Source organism: Podarcis liolepis, assembly GCF_965112155.1.
Source record: "Podarcis liolepis genome assembly, chromosome: 1".
In the NCBI taxonomy this organism is placed as follows: Eukaryota; Metazoa; Chordata; class Lepidosauria; order Squamata; family Lacertidae; genus Podarcis; species Podarcis liolepis.
The window spans coordinates 95033115-95046910 of NC_139554.1; the positions used below are offsets into that span (position 1 = coordinate 95033115).

Here is a 13796-nt window from a genome sequence, read left to right on the forward strand (position 1 = left end):
AAGTTAGTCATGTCCATTAATTTCAATGGGTCTATTCTGAGTATTGCTACTGTTGGACACAATATCCTATGAGCATTATTACACAGACACATCTGCATACTTTTAATCAGGAGCAGTCAGTGAGGAGGGGCAAGCACTGCACATCTGGTCTCCATGGTACATATCCCAGTATGTCTGTTGGTTTCCATTCAGTCTAGATACAGTCTATTAATTCTAAGCATTCAACTCTGACTGGATTGAATAAGGAGGTTTAGAAAACACACTTCAAAATTTATGAAGTGAAAATCCTCCAGCTCTCGGAAGGGTTTGTCCCCACCTTTGATTCATTTAGTGACAATTCCCTGCTATCATAATTTAAGATATCCTGAAAAATATTAGATTGATTTCTTGGGTAATGCCTGAAGGCACTGCTTTCCAGATGTCATTTTGTCCGGTGTCAGTAAAGTTTCAAATGTAAGATTTTGCAGAAAAGTATCACATAGGCTTCAGTATAGTTAAATATTCACTGCCATTTATTCATATTTGAATGGATAGTCAAATGATACTTAGCTGACCATGTATCCTACTCTTCAGAGGATAATCCTTTCTTTAGGATTTAGACAATCCTACTGTCAGAGAACAGTACTCTGCTTGAAGGTATCCTCTCTTTGAAGACTGTGCTATCCAAGTCCAGCTTAAAGATGAAGATCCACAAGCAGAGAGAAGAGGAGACTTAATGTTGGTCACTGTCATGAACCCCTGGCCTACCTGACAGGAAGTCAATATGCCAAGTCCAGGGACAGTCCAGGGACAAGCCACATGCCCAAAGTCCAAACCGAAGCACAGTCTCACAGAGCATCCAAGCTGAGGTCCTTCAACACAGGCAGCTGAGCAGACACAACACCTTGCCTCTGCTGCCCTTTTATACTATGCCTACTGATTGCAGCATCTGGACTTGATGAGACACCTGCTCCAAGCCTACTCAAGCAAAGGAATCAAGCAAGTCCTCGCAGAGCTAGCGAGCCCCACCTAGCCAGCTAGGGAGCTGAGCTGTGGGCAAATTAGCAGATGATGCACACACATGTGCCACTATATTAGGATATAAATTTTATTGGAAGCAAATACTGAGTCACAGAGAGTAGAGATCTAGAGCTATCATCAGACACCACATAGTTACATATGAACAAAACTATATCAGAAAATGACACCACCAACTTCAAAAGTGTTAAGGATATATCATGAGTTCAGCTACTGAAGGCTATAACTTAAAAACCACCATGGATTTACTTCCTGGGATTATGAATGATATCAAAGTGTATAAAATCTTGATATTCTTTGAGATGGGTGTTAAAATTTTCAGTTGCCAAACTGTTATTTATGATGCATTATTCCCCTTAACATAGAACTCTTCTGTTTTGAACTACTTCTTTGCCATGGAGAACATAATGAGTTCTGTAATATTAATTCATTAATGACAAAGCTAAATATCTTTAACACACATTTCAAATGATCTATTTAACAGAAGGAGAAATGTTCAGCAAGTACACACTGAAGGCTTTTCTATATGATATTTCCATTTTCCTACTGTCTACAGGCTTACAGCCATTATGGGAAACTATTAGAATATAAACATCCAAAGTTCTATACGGCAAGCAATTCTCAAAGATGCTTCATCAATCATTAACAGGATAATATTGTCAGCTGTTTCTGAATGAATTTTCCTTCACCACAGTTTAATCAACTTCCATTCTAATAAGCATTCATAAAAGACTGGAACATCCAAAGTTATAATTAGTTTTTAAAACGTTCTTTAAAAAAACACTTGCTGAATAATTCATATCAAAAAGTTCAGCAAAACTTATAGGCAACATCTTTTTAGATTAGATCTGTGGGCCAAATCCAAAATCTTAACAATAAATATTATTTTAATACAGCTTCAGTTAAAAATATTTTATTCAAAAGAATCGTATGTGCACATCATTCCGTCTGACAGCACATCATCAGATTACATTAAAAAAATGGATTAAAAAACCAAACCAAAAATGTTATTCCTAATGTACTCACAGTTCTAAATCATTGCCTTTTGGGAGCTCAGGATATATTAAAACTACCAACATTGAGATTAAAATCTTGCCCCCTCCATGGGGGGGAAAGAATGAAACATTCCAATTTAAACAATGAAGAGTCTTTTGGCACATTAAAGGCTAACAAAATTATTTTAGCGTAAGTATCTTTGGACAAAACAGAAAACTATGTTTAATTAAATCCTTCCTGGTTTAACCACAGTGTGTAGTGAAGGGAGGAGCGAAGGAGTTCAGTGTGGCAACTTGATGTGTGAAGAAAAGGCATGCATAGGGGAAAAGCTTGTTCACAGCTCCATTTAATAAAATGAGATACAGGAACATGGGAAGCGAGCATATACAGACGGTTGGTCCATCTTACTTTCCAGCATTTCAGGTAGCTAGTCTTTCCCAGCACTACCTGGAAATTCTAGGAAGTGAATTTTGGACCTTCTATATGCAAATAATTTGCTCCAATGCTCCCAAACCTTCCAAGCATTGCTATAGTTTCTGTGCAAATGAGAAAACGGAAAAGAATGGTGAGGCACCTCCCACAATATCTACAAGAGGGATTATATTATAATATTATATAATTATATTTTCCACACTATGGTAGTTTGACAACTACCTTATGTTACAACAAAGGCTAAATTATCTGATTAGAGAGAGTTATGCAGCCATCAAGAGATGATTGCAGCAGGTACATCAAGGAACGATTATCCAAAGAACTTTACCAGAAAGGGAGGCTGTGTTTCTGGATAAGGATTAGCAGGATATGTTCTGGGTGTTGTTTTTTGCAGCTTTGGGGCAATTTGGTTTGGGCTGCCTCCTGAATTGTTTTGTGGGAGAAAGCCAATGAAGAGCAGAATGGAGTGACACATATGCAAAGTGGAATTGCTTCAGAACCACTATGTGTGGAAGATCTAGACCAGGCATAGACAAACTCGGCCCTCCAGATGTTTTGGGACCACATCATCCCTAGCTAACAGGACCAGTGGTCAGGGATGGTGGGAGTTGTAGTCCCAAAACATCTGGAGGGCCAAGTTTGCCTATGCCTGATCTAGACAAGCCAAAGAAATAACGCATGAAGCTTCTAACTTGGAAGGACCCAGAGAAAGCCTCTGTAGGGCAACGGATAGAGTGCAATGCCGTCTTAAGCATATCTGGCACCGTGCTGCAAAGATCCCTCCGGTGCCCTACCCCCCGTTTCCCAAAGTTGTCAACCTCTTCCCAAGCCTCTGCGGGGATCGCTCTCTTCCCACAGGGGCTTGGTAAGGAAGCTGCACAGCCACCAGCCATATAGTTGGCAGGGCGCAGCTTCCATCCTAAGCTTCTGCGGGGATCGCTCTCCTCCGCGGAGGCTTGGGAGGCAAGCTGCACGCCCGCCAGCCATATGGTTGATGGGGTGCAGCTGACAGGTGTGCAGGAGGGAAAGGGGAGGCTGCCGGCAAAGCCGTGCAGCTCCCCCACTCGCTGGGGCGCCCCTGAGAGGCCAGCGCCCTGGCACAACATGCCAGTAAACCCAATGGGAAAGACGGCTCTGATAGAGTGTTAAACTAATTGTACCTTGGATGTAAATGCTCCACTACATTTAATATGAAACAGCTTTTCCTTCCTACTCAACCACTCCCGTAAATATTTGTTGAAGAAGATTTGGCTAAGGACTGAACAAACAGTCAAAATGTGTACCTTTATAGTGAACCTATAAGCTACTTTTCCATTACTATGGAAGTAGTAAGAGAAAAATTAAGATATTCCCCAAATTATTGACAATTTTAGTACTTGGGTTTGAAATGTTGCACTGTAAATCTGAGGGAAAGTGTGATTTTATATGCATCCACAAAATGTGAAAGTGTAACAGAAATTCCACTAAACCTCTGGGAGAATAACACTCTGAAGGGAAGGATATTTTTTTTTCTTTTACATGCTGAAAAATGTTCCCATGTTGACATGATATATTGCTTTCCATGTGTTTTTTTCACAGGGTGTTTGTTATCTTGGCACATGTGCTGTTAAGATACTAGGTTACCATGGCAAGCACACATTTTTTATTGAACTTGGGGGTAAATAAAATAAAAAGATGTGCCATGTGTTGGCAACTCAAGTCAGCAATGCTTAAAAGCTGCAGTAAATTACACACTTAAAACTGGTTCAACTTTCACTTTTCCTAAATAAGAAACTTGACATGTTATATGGGAGGTGAGAAGTATCCCTGCCAAGTGCTTGTGGCTAAACTCTACTGTATTTAAACTGATTAGATTTTAAACATAATATTTAATGTTATATACACTGTATATACATAATACTGCGGCTATAAATAAATCTTACATATATATACTTCTAATGAATGCATTACATGCAGTGAGAAGATTATTTTTCAGTTTTGTCTGGTGTGCACTTTCTTTTCAAAAGGAATTGAATTGTGATTTACAATACTACTTCTGCCTTACAAGTATTTTAAGTAATAATACAAACTTCAACAAATCTTTAAAAAATAAGACCAGTGTTCCATTGTGGGGGGAGGGATTCATCTTTTACCAAGTGATTAATAAATTGGTCTATTCCTCTGTTTGCATATTTTATAACTCTGGCACTGTTTAAATTGTGTATATATTGTTCAGTTACAACAATTCAAAGTAATATGCCTAGGGATTCACATGATGGAGAAAATAGCTGGCTATATTTTAACTGAAAAATACTATGAGTAGTAGTAGTGGTAATAATAATTAATAATAATAATAATTTATTATTTATAACCTGCCCTTCTGGCTGGGTTTCCCCAGCCACTCTAGGTGGCTCCTGACAGAAGAAGAAGAAGAAGAAGAAGAAGAAGAAGAAGAAGAAGAAGAAGAAGAAGAAGAAGAAGAAGAAGCAGCAGCAGCAATAAAACATCAAACATTAACAACTTCCCTAAACAGAGCTGCCTTCAGGTCCTCTAAAAGTCAGAGAGTTGTTCATTTCCTTGACATCTGATGGGAGGGCGCTCCACGGGGTGGGCTCCACTACCAAGAAGGCCCTCTGCCCCTCGCTTCTCACAATTAAGGAACCACCAGAAGGCCCTTGGAGCTGGACCTCAGTGTCCGGGCTGAACGACAGGGGTGGAGACACTCCGTCACGTATACTGAAGGGGGAGCACCTTGATCAATGGAGGGCACTTTTCTTCTTAGCATATCCATGGCTGTTCTGGAGCAGGAATACTTTGTGACCTGGGAGCAGAGTGACAACTGTATACAAGATGTATTATAAGAAATCCCTGTTATGTAAGAAATACCCAATGTTCTATATATGAAGGAATTGGAAAGTGTGTCTCACAATCTGATAGCGGAGGACAGGAAGGCAGCTCCACAGAGGCCCATGCTTATCCTTCCTGCAAAAGCAACAGTATCCACATTGGAGTGAATTGTAGCCTAATAATTTGGAAAACAGAATACAGTTTACAGTGAATAATTGAGTGGCTACAGGGTTCTGACTGTAGTTTCAATCCAATCATGGTCTCATAGGGCAGCTTCTTCCAGTACGCTTTCTGCTTAGTACAGATATATAAACTGAGTGAAAATACAGTGGTACCTTGGGTTACATACACTTCAGGTTACAGACTCCGCTAACCCAGAAATAGTACCTCAGGTTAAGAACTTTGCTTCAGGATAAGAACAGAAATCACGCGACGGTGGCGCAGCGTCAGCAGGAGGCCCCATTAGCTAAAGTGGTGCTTCAGGTTAAGAACAGTTTCAGGTTAAGAATGGACCTCCGGAACGAATTAAGTACTTAACCCGAGGTACCACTGTAGTGTTAATATTAATAAGCATGATAACTTAGTATTCAAGTGTATGTTGCATCTTTTCTAGGCTCATTAAAATAGCTGTTATTTAAACATGAAATATAGAATTGTAACTAATTTCATTCAAGCGCTGGTTAGCATGAGCTTCAATTGGGCTCTCTTTCTGCCCTTCCTCAAACTAGCTTTCCATTGGCTACATGGATACCACATTGGCCATATCTTACAAAGTCTGCCTTCCATGTATTCATCCCACTGTTCCCATCCCCCAGAATAAGTCCCTGCTCACAATGTATCAGTCCTTAAGGATGGTAAGTATTGTTAAGTATTTTGAATTTTCTTCCCCACTTTAAAAATGTATGTGGTCACCAACAGTGCTATTTTTCTAGAAAAGGAAAAGCTGGAACTCACCATGAATGCCTCCCTTGTTCTCTTATAATGGCAATGGAGCCCATCTGAGAGGTGCCAGAACTGTGTTCCCATTGAAAAAACGCCCTGGTCACCAATATGGTATTCAAAATTTAAATGTTGAATTGTATCCTGAACATAAATACCAAATTTTCATTTTGAACAGTCAAATAATGTCTATCAAGTTAGTACGTAAAACTTACTCAGCCAATTTCCTAATGAGAGAATGCTTGGCCATTTATTATGAAATGATGTGTCAATGTATTCTTAAAATAGGTTCCAAATTCTAGAATATATTCTAATATTTAATGTTCATAATAGTGATTTTGATAGCTATTGAATTAAGGTATGAATAGCATACCGTTTCCTTTTCTATTTTTCTTGTAACAGTTGGTTAGAACTGAAATACTCTTGTTTAGTAAATTAAATATCAGATAAAGTAGATGGCAAGCAGAACTAATTTAACTTTAGTTAAATATTTTATCACGGGAACTGAGAGAAATAGTGAGTGAGAATGCGGTGGGAAGCAAAGAAGGAAGCAAAATGGAATATCAAAATATATTGACATTACATTCATTTTCAGAATCATCCCTAGCTCAATGTGAAGGACTATCATTATTTAAAGAGAATGAACAATGTGAGTAGATAGTTCTGGGACATTAGTGGGGTTCATAATTTGCCATAGCATGGAACTAACAATTACACTGCATGGAGGGTTTGGCAGATATTATTTCTGGGCTGCTGAATAGCAGCAGCAGAGGGAGTCCCCCTGTACCTGCCTTAGCTGTGGCCTGCTCCAGGTTGCAGCATCCAGAAGTCAGTAAGGGACACCCAGGGGGTTTGGGCTGGGCAAGTGGACTACACAAGGAACTTTCCTACACCATGTCTTTAGAGCTGAGCAAGGACTGTGGCACGACCCTTTGACCTCACCATCCACTCCTCCACCCTCAATTCTCAACCATTGATTTGGATGTATAATGGTTGCCAACTATTTATTAAATTTATATACTGCCCTTTTATATACTGCTCTATACCCGTAGGTCTCAGGTAGGCATTAGGCAGGATCCATAAGACAGAAATGGGAGATGCCTTGAGGATGTTGTACTATGGCAATATCCCTATTATGGAATTTTGTCCCAAAATATTACACACTTCATGTGCTGGAAATTTTGAACTACATTATCTGAAAAATATTAAGAACTAAGTTCTCTTTTGTTTTCACTTTATCCCTTGATCACAAAAAGAGTATCAAAAACAATTTAGCAGATGTACTGAGATATTAGTACCAGAGAAGCTGTGGTGATCCACTTCTTAATCATGTTAAGGATGATTAAGGAAGTTCTTAGCTTCAGCTCCTAAGACAGTAGGCCATCCAATTGTCTTTTGTAATGGATAAATGCAGTAATTTATCATCATCAGTCACCATCAGCATTGTTCTTTTTTATTATCTTGTATTCATGAATATTATTCGATCTAGCTTAGTAGGACATAAAAGAACTGCATGTTTAAAAGTTAAAAGGGACAGATATTGAGACAGCTCATGTTTCATTGGGACTTGCATAGTCCCAAAAAGCAATACAGGCCTTCTAATAGTGGAAATCTGCTATCACATTATGTCCAACTCTTGCAAGGATTCAAAAGAGTAACAGTGCATACCCTCCAACATTTGTAGCAGACTTTCTATCAAACTCCTTCAGTGCAAATATAATATATGAAACAAACTTTAAGAGGGAGATACAAAAGTTGGGTGTGCTGCAACAGTGTGAAAGAGAACACTCCCATTAGATAGGAACTAATGAAAAACAAAACCTGAATACCAAATCTAAATATGACTGTTATATTTCTAAACATTTGACTCAAAACAACAGTACCTTAGGGATTTAAAACAACAATATTCTATAAAAGTCTACGTATTGCTTATGTTTATTCCTCTGCAGCAGATTCATTATAAGAGTGTGTTAAATTTACAGTGCAGTCTAATGAATATTTACTCCGAATCAAGCCCCACTCAGACCAAAGAGGCTTATCAAGTAAGTGTACATTGCAGCATTGATACAAAATTGGGGAAGGGGAGGGGGAGAGAAAAGGGAATGCTTTTTAAACCAAAGAATAATGATTCAACTTTAAACTTCCAAGATACTTGGTGCTCCTAAATATTATAAATTATATTTTGGCCAACAGAGCAAACTGGCATTTTAAATTAACTCGTTTTAATATGGAAATAATGAAGGAAATGCATTGTGTTAACCACATGCTCATTGTTAATTGGTATTGTTTATATTTAACCTGAAGAAAGAAATGCAGTGCCCCTTTTATGATTCCCCTCCATCACAGTCTGTCTGTCTGTCTGTCTGTCTGTTTGTCTGTCTGTCTGTCTCTCTCTCTCACACACACACATACAAAGATTCTTTCATTCTGCAGAGTCTTTCTGCATAGCACTGTCAGAGGAACAGAAACCAATTTGCTAGAAGCAAAAGAATGAGATATTATTTCCTTTGCATTTTTACTAGGCAAGTTGGGTTGAAATTTTCTTTTGGGAGAAAGAAGGCAATTGTAGGTAAATGAAGGGTCAAAAAGTCATGGGCAAGGACTAAAGCCCAAAAAGGCACCACAAACCAACCAAGTATCAAAAGCACAAAACTCAATAAAGTCACCCTGTATATTGTAGCTTTAATAAAAACCAGGTTTGCCACTGCAAAAATATTATTTGCACATTTTGTAAGAGTTTCTACCTATGTTGCATAAATCTGGAACAAGGACAACATGGTACCATGAATGCTTTACCAGGCACAAATACTAACTGGTAAGCTATCCACCCGCTTCTCTGCTAACATCAGCATATCCTCTTCTGTTAGTCATGATTGGGATATTCACCGCTACCACCTTTAGCTTGAAGGTGTGAAGAATCATCGCCTACTACACAGTAGTAATTTTTCATAATACCCAGCATATATTATGATACTGTACATGGTTTTGTCTGAGATCTGAGTTATAAAAAATCAGGCAAGGGGTTATTTTTGTGAATGGAGAATAAGAAGAATTAGGACTTTCAATACACTTTTTTGTCAACAACAATATACACAAGCAAGCTGTACATAGCTTTGAGATACTACTTCAATTCTCCTTATCACTATTTGGGGAGTGATAGCCAGTGGTGTGTGTTCCACTAATGGAATGAATCTGTCAGTGGAATTAGAATTTTCAGTGATTCCTTCTCACCCTCAAATTAGGGAGGCAAATTAGGGGGAATACAAGGGAAATGCATGGGGAAAATCACTAAAAATTGTCTCACTCCCCCATTCCTATGACAGATGCTTTCTGTCAGCAGATATCCGTTGGATGCCATCCTTTATCAGTATAAAATCTTTTCACCTTGTACATCAGCAATTTCTGCCACACATCCTTAGACACGTTGCACCGAATCATCAAGCAAACAGAAAGTTAGACAAAAATCTCTAAACCACCCACAGGCATCCAGATATAAGCTCTAAAGTATATAAGGAAATTTATTTTATTTGCCTCGTTTGTTTTATAGAAATTAGTGGGGTGTATCTTTTGCCAGAAAAGGGCTGTGATGAGAAGCCAAACAGATAGTTAGTAGCCATATTGCAGAGGGGAAAGGTAGAATATTTATGCAACAGCCATGATGAATCCTACCCATATAGGTAAAAGGTAAAGGACCCCTGGACAGTTAAGTCCAGTCAAAGGTGACTATGGGGTTGCGGCGCTAATCTTGCTTTCAGGCCGAGGGAGCCGGCGTTTGTCCACAGTTTTCCGGGTCATGTGGCCAGCATGATTAAACCGCTACTGGAGCACGGAGGACCGTGATGAGTGCCAGAGTGCACAGAAACACCGTTTACCTTCCCACCACAGCAGTACCTATTTATCTACTTGCATGGACGTGCTTTTGAACTGCTAGGTTGGCAGGAGCTGGGACAGAGCAACGGGAGCTCACTCTGTTGCGGGGATTCAAACTGCTGACTTTCCAATCAGCAAGCCCAAGAGGCTCAGTGGTTTAGACCACAGTGCCACCTGCGTCCCTCATACCTATATACAAACATAGGAAGCTGTCTTATATGGAGTTAGACCATAGGTCCATCTAGCTCAGCTTAGTACTGACTAATGTGACCAGAAGCAGTTCTCCCAAGATTTCATACATGAGCTTCTCCCTGCCCTACCTGGAGATGCTGCAGGTGGAATCTTGGATCTCCTGCATTCCAAGCAGATGCTCTACCACTGAACTCTGCAGATATTAAACTAGATGACCCAGGTGACCTTTGAATCCTCATTGCTTTTTGACAACCTATGCTTTTTCATGCTGTTACCCATTAACTTTTAAACTTTTAAGACTCTAAAATGTGTCTGAAAGTATACAGTCATTTGTCAAGAAATACATGATTTATGGCAGAAGGAGCTATTAAAACATTCATTTGATCTATGAATGTTTTTAATATTTCATTCCAGTCCTTTAAAGCTGCTGGGTCTACTTCTATTCTTGTAGTAACACGATTAATGGAAGAACTTGTTCACATATTTAAAAGTCCTAGTAAGCTGTAATTCATAGACTTGAATTAAGAAATACAAAGTTTTAACATTTAGGTTTCTAGAATGGAAATTCACCTTTGGTAGGAAATGTAACCACAATATCAGGATTTGTCCTTCTAAATAAAAATGTTTTGTCTACTATTTTTTATTTTCACAACCTATACCTACAGTGGTACCTAGGGTTAAGTACTTAATTCGTTCCGGAGGTCTGTTCTTAACCTGAAACTGTTCTTAACCTGAAGCACCACTTTAGCTAATGGGGCCTCCCGCTGCCACCACGCCGCCAGAGCGCGATTTCTGTTCTCATCCTGAAGCAAAGTTCTTAACCCGAGGCAATATTTCTGTGTTAGCAGAGTCTGTAACCTGAAGCGTATGTAACCTGAAGCATTTGTAACCCAAGGTACCACTGTATCACAAATTACTATCTATTTTTTTTAAAAAATCAATATTTTATATAAAGCTAAGTAATATTACTAGTGAAATATCCACTAAGATAGAAAATACAGTGGGTGGGAAGGAGGAATGCAAATACAGTTTTGCTTATGTACTGGAATATTGCTTCTTGTTTCAAGCATATGCAAATATAAAATAAAATCAAGCCAACCACATAGAAACAGTTCCTAAGGCAATTGTTAACCAAGCTGAATTGTTACACACAGTAGTGAAAGTATTGAATCAGGCAAAGTGGTACATGCAGTATTCAATCATGCAGGCCTGCTAAGAAGCAAACAGCGGCAGCAGCAGCAACAACAACCCTCAACATCAAGTACATATTATAAAATGTCAAGTTTCTGTGTTACCAAGCAGCTCAATATTAATTCCTAGTGAATAATACAAAAAAGTTATTAGATACAATCTTATTAAATAAGATTAATTAATATTTTTGTGATTTTTGTGTGCATGTTGGCAGGCGGCATTTAATAGATTATTTGTTTTATATAAATAGGCCTCTGGTTGAATCTACCAGAGCTCTTTTACTTTTTGAAAAACTTTTTATTGAGTTTTATAAATGAGGATCATAGGGGTAGGTAAGGGATAATAAACAGTACAAAAAATAGAAAAAGTTTTCACATGTCATTTGTATATCACAAAAATAGCACAATAATTTTGCAGCAATGTCTATGACACATGGTTCATTATTAGTATAGTCAATTTCTTGGTTTGTGAATTGGTTTAAGAAGAAGAAGAAGAAGAAGAAGAAGAAGAAGAAGAAGAAGAAGAGTTTGGATTTGATATCCCGCCTTTCACTCCCCTTCAGGAGTCTCAAAGCAGCTAACAATCTAACTAAAACAATAACAAAGGGGAAACAAGATAGAACAGAGTTAACATAACAATCAACACACATGGCCAAACACCTTATCAGGAGCCCTTGTGGTTGTGTTTAGATTAAGTAATAGTTATTTTTCCTCTTAAGTTACTAATGAAACAATATAAAGTGTTGGTATATTGATGAACATGGGAGGGGGGTTCAAAGCGAAGATCATAATTAAGGTTAAGATTCAAATTTAGACCTAGCAGAGCTCTTTTTATGTTTGTATGTATTTAAGGGGGAAATGGATTTTTTGTCCCCCAAAAAGCCCACATACCCACCTGAAAATGTGTTCTAAAGGATTGGAAGCTCCTCCAGAACAGTGCATGAGTCTGTAGGGGAAGGGGAGATTGACAGAAATTTCATCCCCTTCTGCTTCAGTGTGCAGGAGTGTTTGCTGGTTCATATCCCCTTCCATTTGTAGAAGCGTTACTCTGGATTTAAACCAGTGTAACTTGTTGCGAATGTATTTTGAAATGCCCTTGGATTGTGACTGAGAAATGGTTTATGAATGGATTTAAATCTTTGTCACGCAAACCTATCCAACCATAACTCAATGCACAGCTGTAAAAACACAGCATTAAGGTTAATGGGAAATAAAGCTGCAGCTTCCAGCTGCCTGGAGAATGGGCACCACTGGGATGACTGCCATGAAATGTGTGGCAGAAAAGAGAAGTCAACAAGGGTGCCACCACAACCAGAAACCTTTCAACTTAGTTATGACTGTGACAGCAGAGAGTGAGAGGATGAAGCCACTAAATGATATAAAATATAGGTAACACATTCTAGATCTGCCCCATTGATATCCTCACCTAGTTCTCTACTTTTTATGCATATTCTGTGTTGAGCAACAGTTTTGCTTAATACCAGTTGATATCATCCCACAATGGTAGCTGTTGGTGACAAGTCTTAGTTCAGTTGTACTAATTCAAACAGTCTTGGTAGGTTGTCACAGGTTGTGAAGTTGTATTGGTGTCAAACAAAATACTCATCTGAACACTGGAATTCTTCATCCCATAAGTCCCATAGAAATGGGGTTCTTACGTAATTTATTTTGATTCAGTTGTGAAAGAATTCTTGAACAAAGTAGAAAAGGTTATCTAAAATTCTGAACACTGTTAAAAGATTTTTGGTTCATTGCATGCAATTATTTTGTAGGAGTAAGTTCCCTGACATGAGGTTTTTGTTCATGTGGTTTATCCTACCTGCCCCTTTGGGCCTGCTTGCAAGAGCAATTATTATGAGTGTCATGGGATGGCATTATGCCTCTGGAGCCATGGAAGCTGCAGACGTGATGAAGCCTGATGACATATCCAGGCTATCCAGTGCATTTCAACCTAGTAAATTATTCACTTGAATAGCAAGCACATCGGCAGTAGGACTGACTATGAGGCTCTTGACTTCATAGTGCATGAAGGTAATAACAAGCTGGGTATCATTTTAGTGTGAAACCACCACAAAGCATTGGGGCATAGGAGAGAACCCTCATCCAGTAGGCAGGATTCAACTAACAAGCCTTCTCAGAGGAAGCCCATGCAAAGACTTCTGCTAGTATAAGCACGGTAGAGAGTTTAGGAGAAGCCCTAAAACAGTATATGGGAGGGAGGAGAGGGCAAATCGTTCCATCAGGCAAGCAGAAATGTGCTGATAGAGCTATGTGCTTAGCACTACAGTGGTACCTCGGGTTAAGTACTTAATTCTTTCCGGAAATCTGTTCCTA

General features: G+C 38.9%; 1 protein-coding gene across 3 annotated transcripts in view; it reads right to left on the bottom strand.

Moving 5' to 3' along the window:
- The window catches only part of DPP10 (dipeptidyl peptidase like 10), a 559151-nt gene that overhangs the window by 211156 nt on the left and 334199 nt on the right, over positions 1 to 13796 (bottom strand). The window lies entirely within an intron of this gene.